A 27,291-nucleotide genomic window follows, 5' to 3' on the forward strand; every position below is an offset into this window, starting at 1 on the left:
TGACACTGGGAGAGAGTCCCACAGGATGGAGAAAGGTGAAGATTCACTGACACTGAGAGAGAGTCTCACTGGTAGGAGAAGGGTGAAGATTCACTGATACTGGGAGTGTCTCCCACAGGGAGGAGAAGGGGGTGCGAAGATTCACTGACACTGGGAGAGAGTCTCACAGGGAGGTGAAGGGGGTGTGAAGATTCACTGACACTGGGAGAGAGTCTCACAGGGAGGACAAGGGGGTGTGAAGATTCACTGACACTGGGAGAGAGTCTCACTGGTAGGAGAAGGGTGAAGATTCACTGACACTGGGAGAGAGTCTCACTGGTCGGAGAAGGGTGAAGATTCACTGACACTGGGAGAGAGTCTCACAGGGAGGAAAAGGGGGTGTGAAGATTCATTGACACTGGAAGAGAGTCTCACAGGGAGGCGAAGGGGGTGTGAAGATTCACTGACACTGGGAGACAGTCCCACAGGAAGGAGAAGGGGGTGTGAAGATTCACTGACACTGGGAGAGTCTCACAGGGAGGAGAAGGGGGTGTGAAGATTCACTGACACTGGGAGAGAGTCCCACTGGGAGGAGAAGGGGGTGTGAAGATTCACTGACACTGGGAGAGTCTCACAGGGAGGAGAAGGGGGTGTGAAGATTCACTGACACTGGGAGAGTGTCCCACAGGGAGGAGAAGGGGTTGTGAAGATTCACTGACACTGGGAGTATCTCACAGAGAGGAGAAGGGGGTGTGAAGATTCACTGGCACTGAGAGAGAGTCTCACAGGGAGGAGGAGAGGGTGTGAGGATTCACTGACACTGGGAGAGAGTCCCACTGGGAGGAGAAGGGGGTGTGAAGATTCACTGACACTGGGAGAGAGTCCCAATGGGAGGAGAAGGGGGTGTGAAGATTCACTGAGACTGGGAGAGAGTCCCACTGGGAGGAGAAGGGGGTGTGAAGATTCACTGACACTGGGAGAGTCTCACAGGGAGAAGGGGGTGTTAAGATTCACTGACACTGGGAGAGTCTCACAGGGAGAAAGGGGTGTGAAGATTCACCGACACTGGGAGAGTCTCACAGGGAGGAGAAGGGGGTGTGAAGATTCACTGACACTGGGAGAGAGTCTCACAGGGAGTAGAAGGGGGTGTGAAGATTCACTGCCACTGGGAGAGAGTCTCACAGGGAGAAGGGGGTGTTAAGATTCACCAACACTGGGAGAGTCTCACAGGGAGAAGGGGGTGTGAAGATTCACTGACACTGGGAGAGAGTCTCACTGGTTGGAGAAGGGTGAAGATTCACTGACACTGCGAGAGAGTCCCACAGGAAGGAGAAAGGTGAAGATTCACTGACACTGAGAGAGAGTCTCACTGGTAGGAGAAGGGTGAAGATTCACTGACACTGGGAGTGTGTCCCAGAGGGAGGAGAAGGGGGTGTGAAGATTCACTGACACTGGGAAAGAGTCTCACTGGTAGGAGAAGGGGGTACGAAGATTCACTGACACTGGGAGAGAGTCTCACAGGGAGGAGAAGGGGGTGTGAAGATTCACTGACACTGGGAGAGAGTCTCACAGGGAGGAGAAGGGTGTGTGAAGATTCACTGACACTGGGAGAGAGTCTCACTGGTAGGAGAAGGGTGAAGTTTCGCTGACACTGGGAGAGATTCTCACTGGTAGGAGAAGGGTGAAGATTCACTGACACTGGGAGAGAGTCCCACTGGTAGGAGAAGGGTGAAGATTCACTGACACTGGGAGAAAGTCTCACTGGTAGGAGAAGTGTGAAGATTCACTGACACTGGGAGAGAGTCTCACAGGGAGGAGAAGGGGGTGTGAAGATTCACTGACACTGGGAGAGAGTCTCACAGGGAGGACAAGGGGGTGTGAAGATTCACTGACACTGGGAGAGAGTCTCACTGGTAGGAGAAGGGTGAAGATTCACTGACACTGGGAGATAGTCTCACTGGTAGGAGAAGGTTGAAGATTCACTGACACTGGGAGAGAGTCTCACAGGGAGGAAAAGGGGGTGTGAAGATTCATTGACACTGGGAGAGAGTCTCACAGGGAGGCGAAGGGGGTGTGAAGATTCACTGACACTGGGAGACAGTCCCACAGGAAGGAGAAGGGGGTGTGAAGATTCACTGACACTGGGAGAGTCTCACAGGGAGGAGAAGGGGGTGTGAAGATTCACTGACACTGAGAGAGAGTGCCACTGGGAGGAGAAGGGGGTGTGAAGATTCACTGACACTGGGAGAGTCTCACAGGGAGGAGAAGGGGGTGTGAAGATTCACTGACACTGGGAGAGAGTCCCACAGGGAGGAGAAGGGGTTGTGAAGATTCACTGACACTGGGAGTGTCTCACAGAGAGGAGAAGGTGGTGTGAAGATTCACTGGCACTGAGAGAGAGTCTCACAGGGAGGAGGAGAGGGTGTGAGGATTCACTGACACTGGGAGAGAGTCCCACTGGGAGGAGAAGGGGGTGTGAAGATTCACTGACATGGGAGAGAGTCCCACTGGGAGGAGAAGGGGGTGTGAAGATTCACTGAGAGTGGGAGAGAGTCCCACAGGGAGGAGAAGGGGGTGTGAAGATTCACTGGCACTGAGAGAGAGTCTCACAGGGAGGAGGAGAGGGTGTGAGGATTCACTGATACTGGGAGAGAGTCCCACTGGGAGGAGAAGGGGGTGTGAAGATTCACTGACACTGGGAGAGAGTCCCAATGGGAGGAGAAGGGGGTGTGAAGATTCACTGAGACTGGGAGAGAGTCCCACTGGGAGGAGAAGGGGGTGTGAAGATTCACTGACACTGGGAGAGTCTCACAGGGAGAAGGGGGTGTTAAGATTCACTGACACTGGGAGAGTCTCACAGGGAGAAAGGGGTGTGAAGATTCACCGACACTGGGAGAGTCTCACAGGGAGGAGAAGGGGGTGTGAAGATTCACTGACACTGGGAGAGAGTCTCACAGGGAGTAGAAGGGGGTGTGAAGATTCACTGACACTGGGAGAGAGTCTCACAGGGAGAAGGGGGTGTTAAGATTCACCAACACTGGGAGAGTCTCACAGGGAGAAGGGGGTGTGAAGATTCACTGACACTGGGAGAGAGTCTCACTGCTTGGAGAAGGGTGAAGATTAACTGACACTGCGAGAGAGTCCCACAGGAAGGAGAAAGGTGAAGATTCACTGACACTGAGAGAGAGTCTCACTGGTAGGAGAAGGGTGAAGATTCACTGACACTGGGAGTGTGTCCCAGAGGGAGGAGAAGGGGGTGTGAAGATTCACTGACACTGGGAAAGAGTCTCACTGGTAGGAGAAGGGGGTACGAAGATTCACTGACACTGGGAGAGAGTCTCACAGGGAGGAGAAGGGGGTGTGAAGATTCACTGACACTGGGAGAGAGTCTCACAGGGAGGAGAAGGGTGTGTGAAGATTCACTGACACTGGGAGAGAGTCTCACTGGTAGGAGAAGGGTGAAGATTCGCTGACACTGGGAGAGATTCTCACTGGTAGGAGAAGGGTGAAGATTCACTGACACTGGGAGAGAGTCCCACTGGTAGGAGAAGGGTGAAGATTCACTGACACTGGGAGAAAGTCTCACTGGTAGGAGAAGTGTGAAGATTCACTGACACTGGGAGAGAGTCTCACAGGGAGGACAAGGGGGTGTGAAGATTCACTGACACTGGGAGAGAGTCTCACAGGGAGGACAAGGGGGTGTGAAGATTCACTGACACTGGGAGAGAGTCTCACTGGTAGGAGAAGGGTGAAGATTCACTGACACTGGGAGATAGTCTCACTGGTAGGAGAAGGTTGAAGATTCACTGACACTGGGAGAGAGTCTCACAGGGAGGAAAAGGGGGTGTGAAGATTCATTGACACTGGGAGAGAGTCTCACAGGGAGGCGAAGGGGGTGTGAAGATTCACTGACACTGGGAGACAGTCCCACAGGAAGGAGAAGGGGGTGTGAAGATTCACTGACACTGGGAGAGTCTCACAGGGAGGAGAAGGGGGTGTGAAGATTCACTGACACTGGGAGAGAGTCCCACTGGGAGGAGAAGGGGGTGTGAAGATTCACTGACAGTGGGAGAGTCTCACAGGGAGGAGAAGGGGGTGTGAAGATTCACTGACACTGGGAGAGAGTCCCACAGGGAGGAGAAGGGGTTGTGAAGATTCACTGACACTGGGAGTGTCTCACAGAGAGGAGAAGGTGGTGTGAAGATTCACTGGCACTGAGAGAGAGTCTCACAGGGAGGAGGAGAGGGTGTGAGGATTCACTGACACTGGGAGAGAGTCCCACTGGGAGGAGAAGGGGGTGTGAAGATTCACTGACATGGGAGAGAGTCCCACTGGGAGGAGAAGGGGGTGTGAAGATTCACTGAGAGTGGGAGAGAGTCCCACTGGGAGGAGAAGGGGGTGTGAAGATTCACTGACACTGGGAGAGTCTCACAGGGAGAAGGGGGTGTTAAGATTCACTGACACTGGGAGAGTCTCACAGGGAGAAGGGGGTGTGAAGATTCACCGACACTGGGAGAGTCTCACAGGGAGGAGAAGGGGGTGTGAAGATTCACTGACACTGGGTGAGTCTCACAGGGAGAAGGGGGTGTGAAGATTCACTGACACTGGGAGAGAGTCTCACAGGGAGTAGAAGGGGGTGTGAAGATTCACTGACACTGGGAGAGATTCTCACTGGTTGGAGAAGGGTGAAGATTCACTGACACTGGGAGTGTGTCCCACAGGGAGGAGAAGGGGGTGCGAAGATTCACTGACACTGGGAGAGAGTCCCACAGTAAGGAGAAAGGTGAAGATTTACTGACACTGAGAGAGAGTCTCACTGGTAGGAGAAGGGTGAAGATTCACTGACACTGGGAGTGTGTCCCACAGGGAGGAGAAGGGGGTGTGAAGATTCACTGACACTGGGAAAGAGTCTCACTGGTCGGAGAAGGGGGTGCGAAGATTCACTGACACTGGGAGAGAGTCTCACAGGGAGGAGTAGGGGTTGTGAAGATTCACTGACACTGGGAGAGAGAATCACAGGGAGGAGAAGGGCGTGTGAAGATTCACTGACACTGGGTGAGAGTCTCACTGGTAGGAGAAGGGTGAAGATTCGCTGACACTGGGAGAGATTCTCACTGGTAGGAGAATGGTGAAGATTCACTGACACTGGGAGAGAGTCTCACTGGGAGGAGAAGGGTGAAGATTCACTGACACTGGGAGAGAGTCTCACTGGTCGGAGAAGGTTGAAGATTCACTGACACTGGGAGAGAGTCTCACTGGTAGGAGAAGCGTGAAGATTCACTGACATTTTGGGAGAGAGTCTCACAGGGAGGAAAAGGGGGTGTGAAGATTCATTGACACTGGGAGAGAGTCTCACAGGGAGGCGAAGGGGGTGTGAAGATTCACTGACACTGGGAGACAGTCCCACAGGAAGGAGAAGGGGGTGTGAAGATTCACTGTCACTGGGAGAGTCTCACAGGGAGGAGAAGGGGGTGTGAAGATTCACTGACACTGGGAGAGAGTCCCACTGGGAGGAGAAGGGGGTGTGAAGATTCACTGACACTGGGAGAGTCTCACAGGGAGGAGAAGGGGGTGTGAAGATTCACTGACACTGGGAGAGAGTCCCACAGGGAGGAGAAGGGGTTGTGAAGATTCACTGACACTGGGAGAGTCTCACAGGGAGGAGAAGGGGGTGTGAAGATTCACTGGCACTGAGAGAGAGTCTCACAGGGAGGAGGAGGGGGTGTGAGGATTCACTGACACTGGGAGAGAGTCCCACTGGGAGGAGAAGGGGTTGTGAAGATTCACTGACACTGGGAGAGAGTCCTACTGGGAGGAGAAGGGGGTGTGAAGATTCACTGACACTACGAGAGAGTCCCACTGGGAGGAGAAGGAGGTGTGAAGATTCACTGACACTGGGAGAGTCTCACAGGGAGAAGGGGGTGTGAAGCTTCACTGACACTGGGAGAGTCTCATAGGGAGAAGGGGGTCTGAAGATTCACTGACACTGGGAGAGTCTCACAGGGAGAAGGGGGTGTGAAGATTCACCGACACTGGGAGAGTCTCACAGGGAGGAGAAGGGGGTGTGAAGTTTCACTGACACTGGGTGAGTCTCACAGGGAGAAGGGGGTGTGAAGATTCACTGACACTGGGAGAGAGTCTCACAGGGAGGAGAAGGGGGTGTGAAGATTCACTGACACTAGGAGAGAGTCTCACAGGGAGAAGGGGGTGTTAAGATTCACCAACACTGGGAGAGTCTCACAGGGAGAAGGGGGTGTGAAGATTCACTGACACTGGGAGAGAGTCTCACTGGTTTGAGAAGGGTGAAGATTCAGTGAGACTGGGAGAGAGTCCCACAGGAAGGAGAAAGGTGAAGATTCACTGACACTCAGAGAGAGTCTCACTGGTAGGAGAAGGGTGAAGATTCACTGACACTGGGAGTGTGTCCCAGTGGGAGGAGAAGGGGGTGTGAAGATTCACTGACACTGGGAAAGAGTCTCACTGGTAGGAGAAGGGGGTACGAAGATTCACTGACACTGGGAGAGAGTCTCACAGGGAGGAGAAGGGGGTGTGAAGATTCACTGACACTGGGAGAGAGTCTCACAGGGAGGAGAAGGGTGTGTGAAGATTCACTGACACTGGGAGAGAGTCTCACTGGTAGGAGAAGGGTGAAGATTCGCTGACACTGGGAGAGATTCTCACTGGTAGGAGAAGGGTGAAGATTCACTGACACTGGGAGAGAGTCCCACTGGTAGGAGAAGGGGGAAGATTCACTGACACTGGGAGAGAGTCTCACTGGTAGGAGAAGGGTGAAGTTTCACTGACACTGGGAGAGAGTCTCACTGGTAGGAGAAGTGTGAAGATTCACTTACACTGGGAGAGAGTCCCACAGGGAGGAGAAGGGGGTGCGACGATTCACTGACACTGGGAGAGAGTCCCACAGGATGGAGAAAGGTGAAGATTCACTGACACTGAGAGAGAGTCTCACTGGTAGGAGAAGGGTGAAGATTCACTGACACTGGGAGTGTCTCCCACAGGGAGGAGAAGGGGGTGCGAAGAATCACTGACACTGGGAGAGAGTCTCACAGGGAGGAGAAGGGGGTGTGAAGATTCACTGACACTGGGAGAGAGTCTCACAGGGAGGACAAGGGGGTGTGAAGATTCACTGACACTGGGAGAGAGTCTCACTGGTAGGAGAAGGGTGAAGATTCACTGACACTGGGAGAGAGTCTCACTGGTCGGAGAAGGGTGAAGATTTACTGACACTGGGAGAGAGTCTCACGGGGAGGAAAAGGGGGTGTGAAGATTCATTGACACTGGAAGAGAGTCTCACAGGGAGGCGAAGGGGGTGTGAAGATTCACTGACACTGGGAGACAGTCCCACAGGAAGGAGAAGGGGGTGTGAAGATTCACTGACACTGGGAGAGTCTCACAGGGAGGAGAAGGGGGTGTGAAGATTCACTGACACTGGGAGAGAGTCCCACTGGGAGGAGAAGGGGGTGTGAAGATTCACTGACACTGGGAGAGTCTCACAGGGAGGAGAAGGGGGTGTGAAGATTCACTGACACTGGGAGAGAGTCCCACAGGGAGGAGAAGGGATTGTGAAGATTCACTGACACTGGGAGTGTCTCACAGAGAGGAGAAGGGGGTGTGAAGATTCACTGGCACTGAGAGAGAGTCTCACAGGGAGGAGGAGAGGGTGTGAGGATTCACTGACACTGGGAGAGAGTCCCACTGGGAGGAGAAGGGGGTGTGAAGATTCACTGACACTGGGAGAGAGTCCCAATGGGAGGAGAAGGGGGTGTGAAGATTCACTGAGACTGGGAGAGAGTCCCACTGGGAGGAGAAGGGGGTGTGAAGATTCACTGACACTGGGAGAGTCTCACATGGAGAAGGGGGTGTTAAGATTCACTGACACTGGGAGAGTCTCACAGGGAGAAAGGGGTGTGAAGATTCACCGACACTGGGAGAGTCTCACAGGGAGGAGAAGGGGGTGTGAAGATTCACTGACACTGGGAGAGAGTCTCACAGGGAGTAGAAGGGGGTGTGAAGATTCACTGACACTGGGAGAGAGTCTCACAGGGAGAAGGGGGTGTTAAGATTCACCAACACTGGGAGAGTCTCACAGGGAGAAGGGGGTGTGAAGATTCACTGACACTGGGAAAGAGTCTCACTGGTAGGAGAAGGGGGTACGAAGATTCACTGACACTGGGAGAGAGTCTCACAGGGAGGAGAAGGGGGTGTGAAGATTCACTGACACTGGGAGAGAGTCTCACAGGGAGGAGAAGGGTGTGTGAAGATTCACTGACACTGGGAGAGAGTCTCACTGGTAGGAGAAGGGTGAAGATTCGCTGACACTGGGAGAGATTCTCACTGGTAGGAGAAGGGTGAAGATTCACTGACACTGGGAGAGAGTCCCACTGGTAGGAGAAGGGTGAAGATTCACTGACACTGGGAGAAAGTCTCACTGGTAGGAGAAGTGTGAAGATTCACTGACACTGGGAGAGAGTCTCACAGGGAGGAGAAGGGGGTGTGAAGATTCACTGACACTGGGAGAGAGTCTCACAGGGAGGACAAGGGGGTGTGAAGATTCACTGACACTGGGAGAGAGTCTCACTGGTAGGAGAAGGGTGAAGATTCACTGACACTGGGAGATAGTCTCACTTGTAGGAGAAGGTTGAAGATTCACTGACACTGGGAGAGAGTCTCACAGGGAGGAAAAGGGGGAATGAAGATTCATTGACACTGGGAGAGAGTCTCACAGGGAGGCGAAGGGGGTGTGAAGATTCACTGACACTGGGAGACAGTCCCACAGGAAGGAGAAGGGGGTGTGAAGATTCACTGACACTGGGAGAGTCTCACAGGGAGGAGAAGGGGGTGTGAAGATTCACTGACACTGGGAGAGAGTCCCACTGGGAGGAGAAGGGGGTGTGAAGATTCACTGACACTGGGAGAGTCTCACAGGGAGGAGAAGGGGGTGTGAAGATTCACTGACACTGGGAGAGAGTCCCACAGGGAGGAGAAGGGGTTGTGAAGATTCACTGACACTGGGAGTGTCTCACAGAGAGGAGAAGGTGGTGTGAAGATTCACTGGCACTGAGAGAGAGTCTCACAGGGAGGAGGAGAGGGTGTGAGGATTCACTGACACTGGGAGAGAGCCCCACTGGGAGGAGAAGGGGGTGTGAAGATTCACTGACATGGGAGAGAGTCCCACTGGGAGGAGAAGGGGGTGTGAAGATTCACTGAGAGTGGGAGAGAGTCCCACTGGGAGGAGAAGGGGGTGTGAAGATTCACTGACACTGGGAGAGTCTCACAGGGAGAAGGGGGTGTTAAGATTCACTGACACTGGGAGAGTCTCACAGGGAGAAGGGGGTGTGAAGATTCACCGACACTGGGAGAGTCTCACAGGGAGGAGAAGGGGGTGTGAAGATTCACTGACACTGGGTGAGTCTCACAGGGAGAAGGGGGTGTGAAGATTCACTGACACTGGGAGAGAGTCTCACAGGGAGTAGAAGGGGGTGTGAAGATTCACTGACACTGGGAGAGAGTCTCACAGGGAGAAGGGGGTGTTAAGATTCACTGACACTGGGAGAGTCTCACAGGGAGAAGGGGGTGTGAAGATTCACCGACACTGGGTGAGACTCACAGGGAGGAGAAGGGGGTGTGAAGATTCACTGACACTGGGTGAGTCTCACAGGGAGAAGGGGGTGTGAAGATTCACTGACACTGGGAGAGAGTCTCACAGGGAGTAGAAGGGGGTGTGAAGATTCAGTGACACTGGGAGAGATTCTCACTGGTTGGAGAAGGGTGAAGATTCACTGACACTGGGAGAGAGTCCCACAGGAAGGAGAAAGGTGAAGATTCACTGACACTGAGAGAGAGTCTCACTGGTAGGAGAAGGGTGAAGATTCACTGACACTGGGAGTGTGTCCCAGAGGGAGGAGAAGGGGGTGTGAAGATTCACTGACACTGGGAAAGAGTCTCACTGGTAGGAGAAGGGGGTACGAAGATTCACTGACACTGGGAGAGAGTCTCACAGGGAGGAGAAGGGTGTGTGAAGATTCACTGACACTGGGAGAGAGTCTCACAGGGAGGAGAAGGGTGTGTGAAGATTCACTGACACTGGGAGAGAGTCTCACTGGTAGGAGAAGGGTGAAGATTCGCTGACACTGGGAGAGATTCTCACTGGTAGGAGAAGGGTGAAGATTCACTGACACTGGGAGAGAGTCCCACTGGTAGGAGAAGGGTGAAGATTCACTGACACTGGAAGAAAGTCTCACTGGTAGGAGAAGCGTGAAGATTCACTGACACTGGGAGAGAGTCTCACAGGGAGGAAAAGGGGGTGTGAAGATTCATTCACACTGGGAGAGAGTCTCACAGGGAGGCGAAGGGGGTGTGAAGATTCACTGACACCGGGACACAGTCCCACAGGAAGGAGAAGGGGGTGTGAAGATTCACTGACACTGGGAGAGAGTCCCACTGGTAGGAGAAGGGTGAAGATTCACTGACACTGGGAGAAAGTCTCACTGGTAGGAGAAGTGTGAAGATTCACTGACACTGGGAGAGAGTCTCACAGGGAGGAGAAGGGGGTGTGAAGATTCACTGACACTGGGAGAGAGTCTCACAGGGAGGACAAGGGGGTGTGAAGATTCACTGACACTGGGAGAGAGTCTCACTGGTAGGAGAAGGGTGAAGATTCACTGACACTGGGAGATAGTCTCACTTGTAGGAGAAGGTTGAAGATTCACTGACACTGGGAGAGAGTCTCACAGGGAGGAAAAGGGGGAATGAAGATTCATTGACACTGGGAGAGAGTCTCACAGGGAGGCGAAGGGGGTGTGAAGATTCACTGACACTGGGAGACAGTCCCACAGGAAGGAGAAGGGGGTGTGAAGATTCACTGACACTGGGAGAGTCTCACAGGGAGGAGAAGGGGGTGTGAAGATTCACTGACACTGGGAGAGAGTCCCACTGGGAGGAGAAGGGGGTGTGAAGATTCACTGACACTGGGAGAGTCTCACAGGGAGGAGAAGGGGGTGTGAAGATTCACTGACACTGGGAGAGAGTCCCACAGGGAGGAGAAGGGGTTGTGAAGATTCACTGACACTGGGAGTGTCTCACAGAGAGGAGAAGGTGGTGTGAAGATTCACTGGCACTGAGAGAGAGTCTCACAGGGAGGAGGAGAGGGTGTGAGGATTCACTGACACTGGGAGAGAGCCCCACTGGGAGGAGAAGGGGGTGTGAAGATTCACTGACATGGGAGAGAGTCCCACTGGGAGGAGAAGGGGGTGTGAAGATTCACTGAGAGTGGGAGAGAGTCCCACTGGGAGGAGAAGGGGGTGTGAAGATTCACTGACACTGGGAGAGTCTCACAGGGAGAAGGGGGTGTTAAGATTCACTGACACTGGGAGAGTCTCACAGGGAGAAGGGGGTGTGAAGATTCACCGACACTGGGAGAGTCTCACAGGGAGGAGAAGGGGGTGTGAAGATTCACTGACACTGGGTGAGTCTCACAGGGAGAAGGGGGTGTGAAGATTCACTGACACTGGGAGAGAGTCTCACAGGGAGTAGAAGGGGGTGTGAAGATTCACTGACACTGGGAGAGAGTCTCACAGGGAGAAGGGGGTGTTAAGATTCACTGACACTGGGAGAGTCTCACAGGGAGAAGGGGGTGTGAAGATTCACCGACACTGGGTGAGTCTCACAGGGAGGAGAAGGGGGTGTGAAGATTCACTGACACTGGGTGAGTCTCACAGGGAGAAGGGGGTGTGAAGATTCACTGACACTGGGAGAGAGTCTCACAGGGAGTAGAAGGGGGTGTGAAGATTCAGTGACACTGGGAGAGATTCTCACTGGTTGGAGAAGGGTGAAGATTCACTGACACTGGGAGAGAGTCCCACAGGAAGGAGAAAGGTGAAGATTCACTGACACTGAGAGAGAGTCTCACTGGTAGGAGAAGGGTGAAGATTCACTGACACTGGGAGTGTGTCCCAGAGGGAGGAGAAGGGGGTGTGAAGATTCACTGACACTGGGAAAGAGTCTCACTGGTAGGAGAAGGGGGTACGAAGATTCACTGACACTGGGAGAGAGTCTCACAGGGAGGAGAAGGGTGTGTGAAGATTCACTGACACTGGGAGAGAGTCTCACAGGGAGGAGAAGGGTGTGTGAAGATTCACTGACACTGGGAGAGAGTCTCACTGGTAGGAGAAGGGTGAAGATTCGCTGACACTGGGAGAGATTCTCACTGGTAGGAGAAGGGTGAAGATTCACTGACACTGGGAGAGAGTCCCACTGGTAGGAGAAGGGTGAAGATTCACTGACACTGGAAGAAAGTCTCACTGGTAGGAGAAGCGTGAAGATTCACTGACACTGGGAGAGAGTCTCACAGGGAGGAAAAGGGGGTGTGAAGATTCATTCACACTGGGAGAGAGTCTCACAGGGAGGCGAAGGGGGTGTGAAGATTCACTGACACCGGGACACAGTCCCACAGGAAGGAGAAGGGGGTGTGAAGATTCACTGACACTGGGAGAGTCTCACAGGGAGGAGAAGGGGGTGTGAAGATTCACTGACACTGGGAGAGAGTCTCACAGGGAGGAGAAGGGGGTGTGAAGATTCACTGACACTGGGTGTGAGACTCACTGGTAGGAGAAGGGTGAAGATTCGCTGACACTGGGAGAGATTCTCACTGGCAGGAGAAGGATGAAGATTCACTGACACTGGGAGAGAGTCTCACTGGTAGGAGAAGGGTGAAGATTCACTGACACTGGGAGAGAGTCTCACTGGTAGGAGAAGGTTGAAGATTCACTGACACTGTGAGAGAGTCTCACTGGTAGGAGAAGCGTGAAGATTCATTGACACTGGGAGAGAGTCTCACAGGGAGGAGAAGGGGGTGTGAAGATTCACTGACACTGGGAGAGAGTCTCACAGGGAGGACAAGGGGGTGTGAAGATTCACTGACACTGGGAGAGAGTCTCACTGGTAGCAGAAGGGTGAAGATTCACTGACACTGGGAGAGAGTCCCAATGGGAGGAGAAGGGGGTGTGAAGATTCACTGATACTGGGAGAGAGTCCCACTGGGAGGAGAAGGGGGTGTGAAGATTCACTGACACTGGGAGAGTCTCACATGGAGAAGGGGGTGTTAAGATTCACTGACACTGGGAGAGTCTCACAGGGAGAAAGGGGTGTGAAGATTCACCGACACTGGGAGAGTCTCACAGGGAGGAGAAGGGGGTGTGAAGATTCACTGACACTGGGAGAGAGTCTCACAGGAAGTAGAAGGGGGTGTGAAGATTCACTGACACTGGGAGAGAGTCTCACAGGGAGAAGGGGGTGTTAAGATTCACCAACACTGGGAGAGTCTCACAGGGAGAAGGGGGTGTGAAGATTCACTGACACTGGGAAAGAGTCTCACTGGTAGGAGAAGGGGGTACGAAGATTCACTGACACTGGGAGAGAGTCTCACAGGGAGGAGAAGGGGGTGTGAAGATTCACTGACACTGGGAGAGAGTCTCACAGGGAGGAGAAGGGTGTGTGAAGATTCACTGACACTGGGAGAGAGTCTCACTGGTAGGAGAAGGGTGAAGATTCGCTGACACTGGGAGAGATTCTCACTGGTAGGAGAAGGGTGAAGATTCACTGACACTGGGAGAGAGTCCCACTGGTAGGAGAAGGGTGAAGATTCACTGACACTGGGAGAAAGTCTCACTGGTAGGAGAAGTGTGAAGATTCACTGACACTGGGAGAGAGTCTCACAGGGAGGAGAAGGGGGTGTGAAGATTCACTGACACTGGGAGAGAGTCTCACAGGGAGGACAAGGGGGTGTGAAGATTCACTGACACTGGGAGAGAGTCTCACTGGTAGGAGAAGGGTGAAGATTCACTGACACTGGGAGATAGTCTCACTGGTAGGAGAAGGTTGAAGATTCACTGACACTGGGAGAGAGTCTCACAGGGAGGAAAAGGGGGAATGAAGATTCATTGACACTGGGAGAGAGTCTCACAGGGAGGCGAAGGGGGTGTGAAGATTCACTGACACTGGGAGACAGTCCCACAGGAAGGAGAAGGGGGTGTGAAGATTCACTGACACTGGGAGAGTCTCACAGGGAGGAGAAGGGGGTGTGAAGATTCACTGACACTGGGAGAGAGTCCCACTGGGAGGAGAAGGGGGTGTGAAGATTCACTGACACTGGGAGAGTCTCACAGGGAGGAGAAGGGGGTGTGAAGATTCACTGACACTGGGAGAGAGTCCCACAGGGAGGAGAAGGGGTTGTGAAGATTCACTGACACTGGGAGTGTCTCACAGAGAGGAGAAGGTGGTGTGAAGATTCACTGGCACTGAGAGAGAGTCTCACAGGGAGGAGGAGAGGGTGTGAGGATTCACTGACACTGGGAGAGAGCCCCACTGGGAGGAGAAGGGGGTGTGAAGATTCACTGACATGGGAGAGAGTCCCACTGGGAGGAGAAGGGGGTGTGAAGATTCACTGAGAGTGGGAGAGAGTCCCACTGGGAGGAGAAGGGGGTGTGAAGATTCACTGACACTGGGAGAGTCTCACAGGGAGAAGGGGGTGTTAAGATTCACTGACACTGGGAGAGTCTCACAGGGAGAAGGGGGTGTGAAGATTCACCGACACTGGGAGAGTCTCACAGGGAGGAGAAGGGGGTGTGAAGATTCACTGACACTGGGTGAGTCTCACAGGGAGGAGGGGGTGTGAAGATTCACTGACACTGGGAGAGAGTCTCACAGGGAGTAGAAGGGGGTGTGAAGATTCACTGACACTGGGAGAGAGTCTCACAGGGAGAAGGGGGTGTTAAGATTCACTGACACTGGGAGAGTCTCACAGGGAGAAGGGGGTGTGAAGATTCACCGACACTGGGTGAGTCTCACAGGGAGGAGAAGGGGGTGTGAAGATTCACTGACACTGGGTGAGTCTCACAGGGAGAAGGGGGTGTGAAGATTCACTGACACTGGGAGAGAGTCTCACAGGGAGTAGAAGGGGGTGTGAAGATTCAGTGACACTGGGAGAGATTCTCACTGGTTGGAGAAGGGTGAAGATTCACTGACACTGGGAGAGAGTCCCACAGGAAGGAGAAAGGTGAAGATTCACTGACACTGAGAGAGAGTCTCACTGGTAGGAGAAGGGTGAAGATTCACTGACACTGGGAGTGTGTCCCAGAGGGAGGAGAAGGGGGTGTGAAGATTCACTGACACTGGGAAAGAGTCTCACTGGTAGGAGAAGGGGGTACGAAGATTCACTGACACTGGGAGAGAGTCTCACAGGGAGGAGAAGGGTGTGTGAAGATTCACTGACACTGGGAGAGAGTCTCACAGGGAGGAGAAGGGTGTGTGAAGATTCACTGACACTGGGAGAGAGTCTCACTGGTAGGAGAAGGGTGAAGATTCGCTGACACTGGGAGAGATTCTCACTGGTAGGAGAAGGGTGAAGATTCACTGACACTGGGAGAGAGTCCCACTGGTAGGAGAAGGGTGAAGATTCACTGACACTGGAAGAAAGTCTCACTGGTAGGAGAAGCGTGAAGATTCACTGACACTGGGAGAGAGTCTCACAGGGAGGAAAAGGGGGTGTGAAGATTCATTCACACTGGGAGAGAGTCTCACTGGGAGGCGAAGGGGGTGTGAAGATTCACTGACACCGGGACACAGTCCCACAGGAAGGAGAAGGGGGTGTGAAGATTCACTGACACTGGGAGAGTCTCACAGGGAGGAGAAGGGGGTGTGAAGATTCACTGACACTGGGAGAGAGTCTCACAGGGAGAAGGGGGTGTGAAGATTCATTCACACTGGGAGAGAGTCTCACAGGGAGGCGAAGGGGGTGTGAAGATTCACTGACACTGGAAGAAAGTCTCACTGGTAGGAGAAGCGTGAAGATTCACTGACACTGGGAGAGAGTCTCACAGGGAGGAAAAGGGGGTGTGAAGATTCATTCACACTGGGAGAGAGTCTCACAGGGAGGCGAAGGGGGTGTGAAGATTCACTGACACCGGGACACAGTCCCACAGGAAGGAGAAGGGGGTGTGAAGATTCACTGACACTGGGAGAGTCTCACAGGGAGGAGAAGGGGGTGTGAAGATTCACTGACACTGGGAGAGAGTCTCACAGGGAGAAGGGGGTGTGAAGATTCACTGACACTGGGAGAGAGTTTCACAGGGAGGAGAAGGGGGTGTGAAGATTCACTGACACTGGGAGAGAGTCTCACAGGGAGGAGAAGGGGGTGTGAAGATTCACTGACACTGGGTGTGAGACTCACTGGTAGGAGAAGGGTGAAGATTCGCTGACACTGGGAGAGATTCTCACTGGCAGGAGAAGGATGAAGATTCACTGACACTGGGAGAGAGTCTCACTGGTAGGAGAAGGGTGAAGATTCACTGACACTGGGAGAGAGTCTCACTGGTAGGAGAAGGTTGAAGATTCACTGACACTGTGAGAGAGTCTCACTGGTAGGAGAAGCGTGAAGATTCATTGACACTGGGAGAGAGTCTCACAGGGAGGAAAAGGGGGTGTGAAGATTCATTGACACTGGGAGAGAGTCTCACAGGGAGGCGAAGGGGGTGTGAAGATTCACTGACACCGGCAGACAGTCCCACAGGAAGGAGAAGGGGGTGTGAAGATTCACTGACACTGGGAGAGTCTCACAGGGAGGAGAAGGGGGTGTGAAGTTTCACTGACACTGGGAGAGAGTCCCACAGGGAGGAGAAGGGGTTGTGAAGATTCACTGACACTGGGAGAGAGTCCCACTGGTAGGAGAAGGGGGTGTGAAGATTCACTGACACTGGGAGAGTCTCACAGGGAGAAGGGGGTGTTAAGATTCACCGACACTGGGAGAGTCTCACAGGGAGAAGGGGGTGTGAAGATTCACTGACACTGGGAGAGTCTCACAGGGAGAAGGGGGTGTTAAGATTCACTGACACTGGGAGAGAGTCTCACAGGGAGGAGAAGGGGGTGTGAAGAATCACTGACACTGGGAGAGAGTCTCACAGGGAGAAGGGGGTGTTAAGATTCACCAACATTGGGAGAGTCTCACAGGGAGAAGGGGGTGTGAAGATTCACTGACACTGGGAGAGAGTCTCACAGGGAGGAGAAGGGGGTTTGAAGATTCACTGACACTGGGAGAGTGTCTCACAGGGAGAAGGGGGTGTTAAGATTAACCGACACTGGGAGAGTCTCATGGGGAGAAGGGGGTGTTAAGATTCACTGACACTGGGAGAGAGTCTCACAGGGAGGAGAAGGGGGTGTGAAGATTCACTGATACTGGGTGTCTCACAGGGAGAAGGGGGTGTTAAGATTCACTGACACTGGGAGAGAGTCTCACAGGGAGGAGGAGGGGGTGTGAAGATTCACTGACACTGGGAGAGAGTCTCACAGGGAGAAGAGGCTGTGAAGATTCACTGGCACTGGGAGAGTCTCACAGGGAGAAGGGAGTGTGAAGTTGCACCGACACTGGGAGAGAGTCTCACCGGGAGAAGGGGGTGTTAAGATTCACTGACAGTGGGAGAGAGTCTCACAGGGAGAAGGGGGTGTTAAGATTCACCGACACTGGGAGAGTCTCACAGGGAGAAGGGGGTGTGAAGATTCACTGACACTGGGAGAGTCTCACAGGGAGGAGAAGGGGGTGTGAAGATTCACCGACACTGGGAGAGTCTCACAGGGAGAAGGGGGTGTGAAGATTCACTGACACTGGGAGAGTCTCACAGGGAGGAGAAGGGGGTGTGAAGATTCACTGACACTGGGTGAGTCTCACAGGGAGAAGGGTGTGTGAAGATTCACTGACACTGGGAGAGTCTCACAGGGAGGAGAAGGGGGTGTGAAGATTCACTGACACTGGGAGAGAGTCCCACTGGGAGGAGAAGGGGGTGTGAAGATTCACTGACACTGGGCCAGTCTCACAGGGAGAAGGGGGTGTGAAGATTCACTGACACTGGGAGAGTCTCACAGGGAGGAGAAGGGGGTGTGAAGATTCACTGACACTGGGTGAGTCTCACAGGGAGAAGGGTGTGTGAAGATTCACTGACACTGGGAGAGTCTCACAGGGAGGAGAAGGGGGTGTGAAGATTCACTGACACTGGGTGAGTCTCAAAGGGAGAAGGGTGTGTGAAGATTCACTGACACTGGGAGAGTCTCACAGGGAGGAAAAGGGGGTGTGAAGATTCATTGACACTGGGAGAGAGTCTCACAGGGAGGCGAAGGGGGTGTGAAGATTCACTGACACCGGCAGACAGTCCCACAGGAAGGAGAAGGGGGTGTGAAGATTCACTGACACTGGGAGAGTCTCACAGGGAGGAGAAGGGGGTGTGAAGTTTCACTGACACTGGGAGAGAGTCCCACAGGGAGGAGAAGGGGTTGTGAAGATTCACTGACACTGGGAGAGAGTCCCACTGGTAGGAGAAGGGGGTGTGAAGTTTCACTGACACTGGGAGAGTCTCACAGGGAGAAGGGGGTGTTAAGATTCACCGACACTGGGAGAGTCTCACAGGGAGAAGGGGGTGTGAAGATTCACTGACACTGGGAGAGTCTCACAGGGAGAAGGGGGTGTTAAGATTCACTGACACTGGGAGAGAGTCTCACAGGGAGGAGAAGGGGGTGTGAAGAATCACTGACACTGGGAGAGAGTCTCACAGGGAGAAGGGGGTGTTAAGTTTCACCAACATTGGGAGAGTCTCACAGGGAGAAGGGGGTGTGAAGATTCACTGACACTGGGAGAGAGTCTCACAGGGAGGAGAAGGGGGTTTGAAGATTCACTGACACTGGGAGAGTGTCTCACAGGGAGAAGTGGGTGTTAAGATTCTCCGACACTGGGAGAGTCTCATAGGGAGAAGGGGGTGTTAAGATTCACTGACACTGGGAGAGAGTCTCACAGGGAGGAGAAGGGGGTGTGAAGATTCACTGATACTGGGTGTCTCACAGGGAGAAGGGGGTGTTAAGATTCACTGACACTGGGAGAGAGTCTCACAGGGAGGAGGAGGGGGTGTGAAGATTCACTGACACTGGGAGAGAGTCTCACAGGGAGAAGAGGCTGTGAAGATTCACTGGCACTGGGAGAGTCTCACAGGGAGAAGGGAGTGTGAAGTTGCACCGACACTGGGAGAGAGTCTCACCGGGAGAAGGGGGTGTTAAGATTCACTGACAGTGGGAGAGAGTCTCACAGGGAGAAGGGGGTGTTAAGATTCACCGACACTGGGAGAGTCTCACAGGGAGAAGGGGGTGTGAAGATTCACTGACACTGGGAGAGTCTCACAGGGAGAAGGGGGTGTTAAGATTCACCGACACTGGGAGAGTCTCACAGGGAGAAGGGGGTGTGAAGATTCACTGACACTGGGAGAGTCTCACAGGGAGAAGGGGGTGTTAAGATTCACTGACACTGGGAGAGAGTCTCACAGGGAGGAGAAGGGGGTGTGAAGAATCACTGACACTGGGAGAGAGTCTCACAGGGAGAAGGGGGTGTTAAGTTTCACCAACATTGGGAGAGTCTCACAGGGAGAAGGGGGTGTGAAGATTCACTGACACTGGGAGAGAGTCTCACAGGGAGGAGAAGGGGGTTTGAAGATTCACTGACACTGGGAGAGTGTCTCACAGGGAGAAGTGGGTGTTAAGATTCACCGACACTGGGAGAGTCTCATAGGGAGAAGGGGGTGTTAAGATTCACTGACACTGGGAGAGAGTCTCACAGGGAGGAGAAGGGGGTGTGAAGATTCACTGATACTGGGTGTCTCACAGGGAGAAGGGGGTGTTAAGATTCACTGACACTGGGAGAGAGTCTCACAGGGAGGAGGAGGGGGTGTGAAGATTCACTGACACTGGGAGAGAGTCTCACAGGGAGAAGAGGCTGTGAAGATTCACTGGCACTGGGAGAGTCTCACAGGGAGAAGGGAGTGTGAAGTTGCACCGACACTGGGAGAGAGTCTCACCGGGAGAAGGGGGTGTTAAGATTCACTGACAGTGGGAGAGAGTCTCACAGGGAGAAGGGGGTGTTAAGATTCACCGACACTGGGAGAGTCTCACAGGGAGAAGGGGGTGTGAAGATTCACTGACACTGGGAGAGTCTCACAGGGAGGAGAAGGGGGTGTGAAGATTCACCGACACTGGGAGAGTCTCACAGGGAGAAGGGGGTGTGAAGATTCACTGACACTGGGAGAGTCTCACAGGGAGGAGAAGGGGGTGTGAAGATTCACTGACACTGGGTGAGTCTCACAGGGAGAAGGGTGTGTGAAGATTCACTGACACTGGGAGAGTCTCACAGGGAGGAGAAGGGGGTGTGAAGATTCACTGACACTGGGAGAGAGTCCCACTGGGAGGAGAAGGGGGTGTGAAGATTCACTGACACTGGGCCAGACTCACAGGGAGAAGGGGGTGTGAAGATTCACTGACACTGGGAGAGTCTCACAGGGAGGAGAAGGGGGTGTGAAGATTCACTGACACTGGGTGAGTCTCACAGGGAGAAGGGTGTGTGAAGATTCACTGACACTGGGAGAGTCTCACAGGGAGGAGAAGGGGGTGTGAAGATTCACTGACACTGGGTGAGTCTCAAAGGGAGAAGGGTGTGTGAAGATTCACTGACACTGGGAGAGTCTCACAGGGAGGAAAAGGGGGTGTGAAGATTCATTGACACTGGGAGAGAGTCTCACAGGGAGGCGAAGGGGGTGTGAAGATTCACTGACACCGGCAGACAGTCCCACAGGAAGGAGAAGGGGGTGTGAAGATTCACTGACACTGGGAGAGTCTCACAGGGAGGAGAAGGGGGTGTGAAGTTTCACTGACACTGGGAGAGAGTTCCACAGGGAGGAGAAGGGGTTGTGAAGATTCACTGACACTGGGAGAGAGTCCCACTGGTAGGAGAAGGGGGTGTGAAGATTCACTGACACTGGGAGAGTCTCACAGGGAGAAGGGGGTGTTAAGATTCACCGACACTGGGAGAGTCTCACAGGGAGAAGGGGGTGTGAAGATTCACTGACACTGGGAGAGTCTCACAGGGAGAAGGGGGTGTTAAGATTCACTGACACTGGGAGAGAGTCTCACAGGGAGGAGAAGGGGGTGTGAAGAATCACTGACACTGGGAGAGAGTCTCACAGGGAGAAGGGGGTGTTAAGTTTCACCAACATTGGGAGAGTCTCACAGGGAGAAGGGGGTGTGAAGATTCACTGACACTGGGAGAGAGTCTCACAGGGAGGAGAAGGGGGTTTGAAGATTCACTGACACTGGGAGAGTGTCTCACAGGGAGAAGTGGGTGTTAAGATTCACCGACACTGGGAGAGTCTCATAGGGAGAAGGGGGTGTTAAGATTCACTGACACTGGGAGAGAGTCTCACAGGGAGGAGAAGGGGGTGTGAAGATTCACTGATACTGGGTGTCTCACAGGGAGAAGGGGGTGTTAAGATTCACTGACACTGGGAGAGAGTCTCACAGGGAGGAGGAGGGGGTGTGAAGATTCACTGACACTGGGAGAGAGTCTCACAGGGAGAAGAGGCTGTGAAGATTCACTGGCACTGGGAGAGTCTCACAGGGAGAAGGGAGTGTGAAGTTGCACCGACACTGGGAGAGAGTCTCACCGGGAGAAGGGGGTATTAAGATTCACTGACAGTGGGAGAGAGTCTCACAGGGAGAAGGGGGTGTTAAGATTCACCGACACTGGGAGAGTCTCACAGGGAGAAGGGGGTGTGAAGATTCACTGACACTGGGAGAGTCTCACAGGGAGGAGAAGGGGGTGTGAAGATTCACCGACACTGGGAGAGTCTCACAGGGAGAAGGGGGTGTGAAGATTCACTGACACTGGGAGAGTCTCACAGGGAGGAGAAGGGGGTGTGAAGATTCACTGACACTGGGTGAGTCTCACAGGGAGAAGGGTGTGTGAAGATTCACTGACACTGGGAGAGTCTCACAGGGAGGAGAAGGGGGTGTGAAGATTCACTGACACTGGGAGAGAGTCCCACTGGGAGGAGAAGGGGGTGTGAAGATTCACTGACACTGGGAGAGTCTCACAGGGAGGAGAAGGGGGTGTGAAGATTCACTGACACTGGGAGAGAGTCCCACTGGGAGGAGAAGGGGGTGTGAAGATTCACTGACACTGGGAGAGAGTCCCACTGGGAGGAGAAGGGGGTGTGACGATTCACTGACACTGGGAGAGTCTCACAGGGAGAAGGGGGTGTGAAGATTCACTGACACTGGGAGAGAGTCTCACAGGGAGGAGAAGGGGGTGTGAAGATTCACTGACACTGGGAGAGAGTCTCACAGGGAGGAGAAGGGGGTGTGAAGATTCACTGACACTGGGAGAGTCTCACAGGGAGAAGGGGGTGTGAAGAATCACTGACACTGGGAGAGAGTCTCACAGGGAGAAGGGGGTGTGAAGATTCACTGACACTGGGAGAGTCTCACAGAGAGAAGGGGGTGTGAAGATTCACCGACACTGGGAGAGGCTCACAGGGAGAAGGGGGTGTGAAGATTCACTGACACTGGGAGAGTCTCACAGGGAGAAGGTGGTGTGAAGATTCACTGACACTGGGAGAGTCTCACAGGGAGAAGGGGGTGTGAAGATTCACTGACACTGGGAGAGTCTCACAGGGAGAAGGGGGTGTGAAGATTCACTGACACTGGGTGAATCTCACATGGAGAAGGGGGTGTGAAGATTCACCGACACTGGGAGAGTCTCACAGGGAGAAGGGGGTGTGAAGATTCACTGACACTGGGTGAGACTCACAGGGAGAAGGGGGTGTTAAGATTCACCGACACTGGGAGAGTCTCACAGGGAGAAGGTGGTGTGAAGATTCACTGACACTGGGTGAGTCTCACAGGGAGAAGGGGGTGTGAAGATTCACCGACACTGGGAGAGTCTCACAGGGAGAAGGGGGTGTGAAGATTCACTGACACTGGGTGAGTCTCACAGGGAGAAGGCGGTGTGAAGATTCACCGACACTGGGAGAGTCTCACAGGGAGAAGGGGGTGTGAAGATTCACTGACACTGGGAGAGTCTCACAGGGAGAAGGGGGTGTGAAGATTCACTGACACTGGGTGAGTCTCACAGGGAGAATGGGGTGTTAAGATTCACCGACACTGGGAGAGTCTCACAGGGAGAAGGGGGTGTGAAGATTCACTGGCACTGGGAGAGTCTCACAGGGAGGATAAGGGGGTGTGAAGATTCACTGACACTGGGAGAGAGTCTCACAGGGAGGACAAGGGGGTGTGAAGATTCACTGACACTGGGAGAGTCTCACAGGGAGGAGAAGGGGGTGTGAAGATTCACTGACACTGGGAGAGAGTCCCACTGGGAGGAGAAGGGGGTGTGAAGATTCACTGACACTGGGAGAGAGTCCCACTGGGAGGAGAAGGGGGTGTGACGATTCACTGACACTGGGAGAGTCTCACAGGGAGAAGGGGGTGTGAAGATTCACTGACACTGGGAGAGAGTCTCACAGGGAGGAGAAGGGGGTGTGAAGATTCACTGACACTGGGAGAGTCTCACAGGGAGAAGGGGGTGTGAAGAATCACTGACACTGGGAGAGAGTCTCACAGGGAGAAGGGGGTGTGAAGATTCACTGACACTGGGAGAGTCTCACAGAGAGAAGGGGGTGTGAAGATTCACCGACACTGGGAGAGGCTCACAGGGAGAAGGGGGTGTGAAGATTCACTGACACTGGGAGAGTCTCACAGGGAGAAGGTGGTGTGAAGATTCACTGACACTCGGAGAGTCTCACAGGGAGAAGGGGGTGTGAAGATTCACTGACACTGGGAGAGTCTCACAGGGAGAAGGGGGTGTGAAGATTCACTGACACTGGGTGAATCTCACAGGGAGAAGGGGGTGTGAAGATTCACCGACACTGGGAGAGTCTCACAGGGAGAAGGTGGTGTGAAGATTCACTGACACTGGGTGAGTCTCACAGGGAGAAGGGGGTGTGAAGATTCACCGACACTGGGAGAGTCTCACAGGGAGAAGGGGGTGTGAAGATTCACTGACACTGGGTGAGTCTCACAGGGAGAAGGCGGTGTGAAGATTCACTGACACTGGGAGAGTCTCACAGGGAGAAGGGGGTGTGAAGATTCACTGACACTGGGTGAGTCTCACAGGGAGAAGGGGGTGTGAAGATTCACCGACACTGGGAGAGTCTCACAGGGAGAAGGGGGTGTGAAGATTCACTGACACTGGGAGAGTCTCACAGGGAGAAGGGGGTGTGAAGATTCACTGACACTGGGTGAGTCTCACAGGGAGAAGGGGGTGTTAAGATTCACTGACACTGGGAGAGTCTCACAGGGAGGATAAGGGGGTGTGAAGATTCACTGACACTGGGAGAGAGTCTCACAGGGAGGACAAGGGGGTGTGAAGATTCACTGACACTGGGAGAGTCTCACAGGAAGGAGAAGGGGGTGTGAAGATTCACTGACACTGGGAGAGAGTCCCACTGGGAGGAGAAGGGGGTGTGAAGATTCACTGACACTGGGAGAGAGTCCCACTGGGAGGAGAAGGGGGTGTGACGATTCACTGACACTGGGAGAGTCTCACAGGGAGAAGGGGGTGTGAAGATTCACTGACACTGGGAGACAGTCTCACAGGGAGGAGAAGGGGGTGTGAAGATTCACTGACACTGGGAGAGTCTCACAGGGAGAAGGGGGTGTGAAGAATCACTGACACTGGGAGAGAGTCTCACAGGGAGAAGGGGGTGTGAAGATTCACTGACACTGGGAGAGTCTCACAGAGAGAAGGGGGTGTGAAGATTCACCGACACTGGGAGAGGCTCACAGGGAGAAGGGGGTGTGAAGATTCACTGACACTGGGAGAGTCTCACAGGGAGAAGGTGGTGTGAAGATTCACTGACACTGGGAGAGTCTCACAGGGAGAAGGGGGTGTGAAGATTCACTGACACTGGGAGAGTCTCACAGGGAGAAGGGGGTGTGAAGATTCACTGACACTGGGTGAATCTCACAGGGAGAAGGGGGTGTGAAGATTCACCGACACTGGGAGAGTCTCACAGGGAGAAGGGGGTGTGAAGATTCACTGACACTGGGTGAGACTCACAGGGAGAAGGGGGTGTTAAGATTCACCGACACTGGGAGAGTCTCACAGGGAGAAGGTGGTGTGAAGATTCACTGACACTGGGTGAGTCTCACAGGGAGAAGGGGGTGTGAAGATTCACCGACACTGGGAGAGTCTCACAGGGAGAAGGGGGTGTGAAGATTCACTGACACTGGGTGAGTCTCACAGGGAGAAGGCGGTGTGAAGATTCACTGACACTGGGAGAGTCTCACAGGGAGAAGGGGGTGTGAAGATTCACTGACACTGGGTGAGTCTCACAGGGAGAAGGGGGTGTGAAGATTCACCGACACTGGGAGAGTCTCACAGGGAGAAGGGGGTGTGAAGATTCACTGACACTGGGAGAGTCTCACAGGGAGAAGGGGGTGTGAAGATTCACTGACACTGGGTGAGTCTCACAGGGAGAAGGGGGTGTTAAGATTCACCGACACTGGGAGAGTCTCACAGGGAGAAGGGGGTGTGAAGATTCACTGACACTGGGAGAGTCTCACAGGGAGAAGGGGGTGTGAAGATTCACTGACACTGGGTGAGTCTCACAGGGAGAAGGGGGTGTGAAGATTCACCGACACTGGGAGAGTCTCACAGGGAGAAGGGGGTGTGAAGATTCACTGACACTGGGAGAGTCTCACAGGGAGGAGAAGGGGGTGTGAAGATTCACTGACACTGGGTGAGTCTCACAGGGAGAAGGGGGTGTTAAGATTCACTGACACTGGGAGAGAGTCTCACAGGGAGGAGAAGGGGGTGTGAAGAATCACTGACACTGGGAGAGAGTCTCACAGGGAGAAGGGGGTGTTAAGATTCACCAACATTGGGAGAGTCTCACAGGGAGAAGGGGGTGTGAAGATTCACTGACACTGGGAGAGAGTCTCACAGGGAGGAGAAGGGGGTTTGAAGATTCACTGACACTGGGAGAGTCTCACAGGGAGAAGGGGGTGTGAAGATTCACTGACACTGGGTGAGACTCACAGGGAGAAGGGGGTGTTAAGATTCACCGACACTGGGAGAGTCTCACAGGGAGAAGGTGGTGTGAAGATTCACTGACACTGGGTGAGTCTCACAGGGAGAAGGGGGTGTGAAGATTCACCGACACTGGGAGAGTCTCACAGGGAGAAGGGGGTGTGAAGATTCACTGACACTGGGTGAGTCTCACAGGGAGAAGGCGGTGTGAAGATTCACTGACACTGGGAGAGTCTCACAGGGAGAAGGGGGTGTGAAGATTCACTGACACTGGGTGAGTCTCACAGGGAGAAGGGGATGTGAAGATTCACCGACACTGGGAGAGTCTCACAGGGAGAAGGGGGTGTGAAGATTCACTGACACTGGGAGAGTCTCACAGGGAGAAGGGGGTGTGAAGATTCACTGACACTGGGTGAGTCTCACAGGGAGAAGGGGGTGTTAAGATTCACCGACACTGGGAGAGTCTCACAGGGAGAAGGGGGTGTGAAGATTCACTGACACTGGGAGAGTCTCACAGGGAGAAGGGGGTGTGAAGATTCACTGACACTGGGTGAGTCTCACAGGGAGAAGGGGGTGTGAAGATTCACTGACACTGGGAGAGTCTCACAGGGAGGAGAAGGGGGTGTGAAGATTCACTGACACTGGGTGAGTCTCACAGGGAGAAGAGGGTGTTAAGATTCACTGACACTGGGAGAGAGTTTCACAGGGAGGAGAACGGGGTGTGAAGAATCACTGACACTGGGAGAGAGTCTCACAGGGAGAAGGGGGTGTTAAGATTCACCAACATTGGGAGAGTCTCACAGGGAGAAGGGGGTGTGAAGATTCACTGACACTGGGAGAGAGTCTCACAGGGAGGAGAAGGGGGTTTGAAGATTCACTGACACTGGGAGAGTGTCTCACAGGGAGAAGGGGGTGTTAAGATTCACCGACACTGGGAGAGTCTCATAGGGAGAAGGGGGTGTTAAGATTCACTGACACTGGGAGAGAGTCTCACAGGGAGGAGAAGGGGGTGTGAAGATTCACTGATACTGGGTGAGTCTCACAGGGAGAAGGGGGTGTTAAGATTCACTGACACTGGGAGAGAGTCTCACAGGGAGGAGGAGGGGGTGTGAAGATTCACTGACACTGGGAGAGAGTCTCACAGGGAGAAGAGGCTGTGAAGATTCACTGGCACTGGGAGAGTCTCACAGGGAGAAGGGAGTGTGAAGTTGCACCGACACTGGGAGAGAGTCTCACCGGGAGAAGGGGGTGTTAAGATTCACTGACAGTGGGAGAGAGTCTCACAGGGAGAAGGGGGTGTTAAGATTCACCGACACTGGGAGAGTCTCACAGGGAGAAGGGGGTGTGAA

Source organism: Heterodontus francisci, chromosome 1 (genome assembly GCF_036365525.1).
Source record: "Heterodontus francisci isolate sHetFra1 chromosome 1, sHetFra1.hap1, whole genome shotgun sequence".
Classification (NCBI taxonomy): Eukaryota; Metazoa; Chordata; class Chondrichthyes; order Heterodontiformes; family Heterodontidae; genus Heterodontus; species Heterodontus francisci.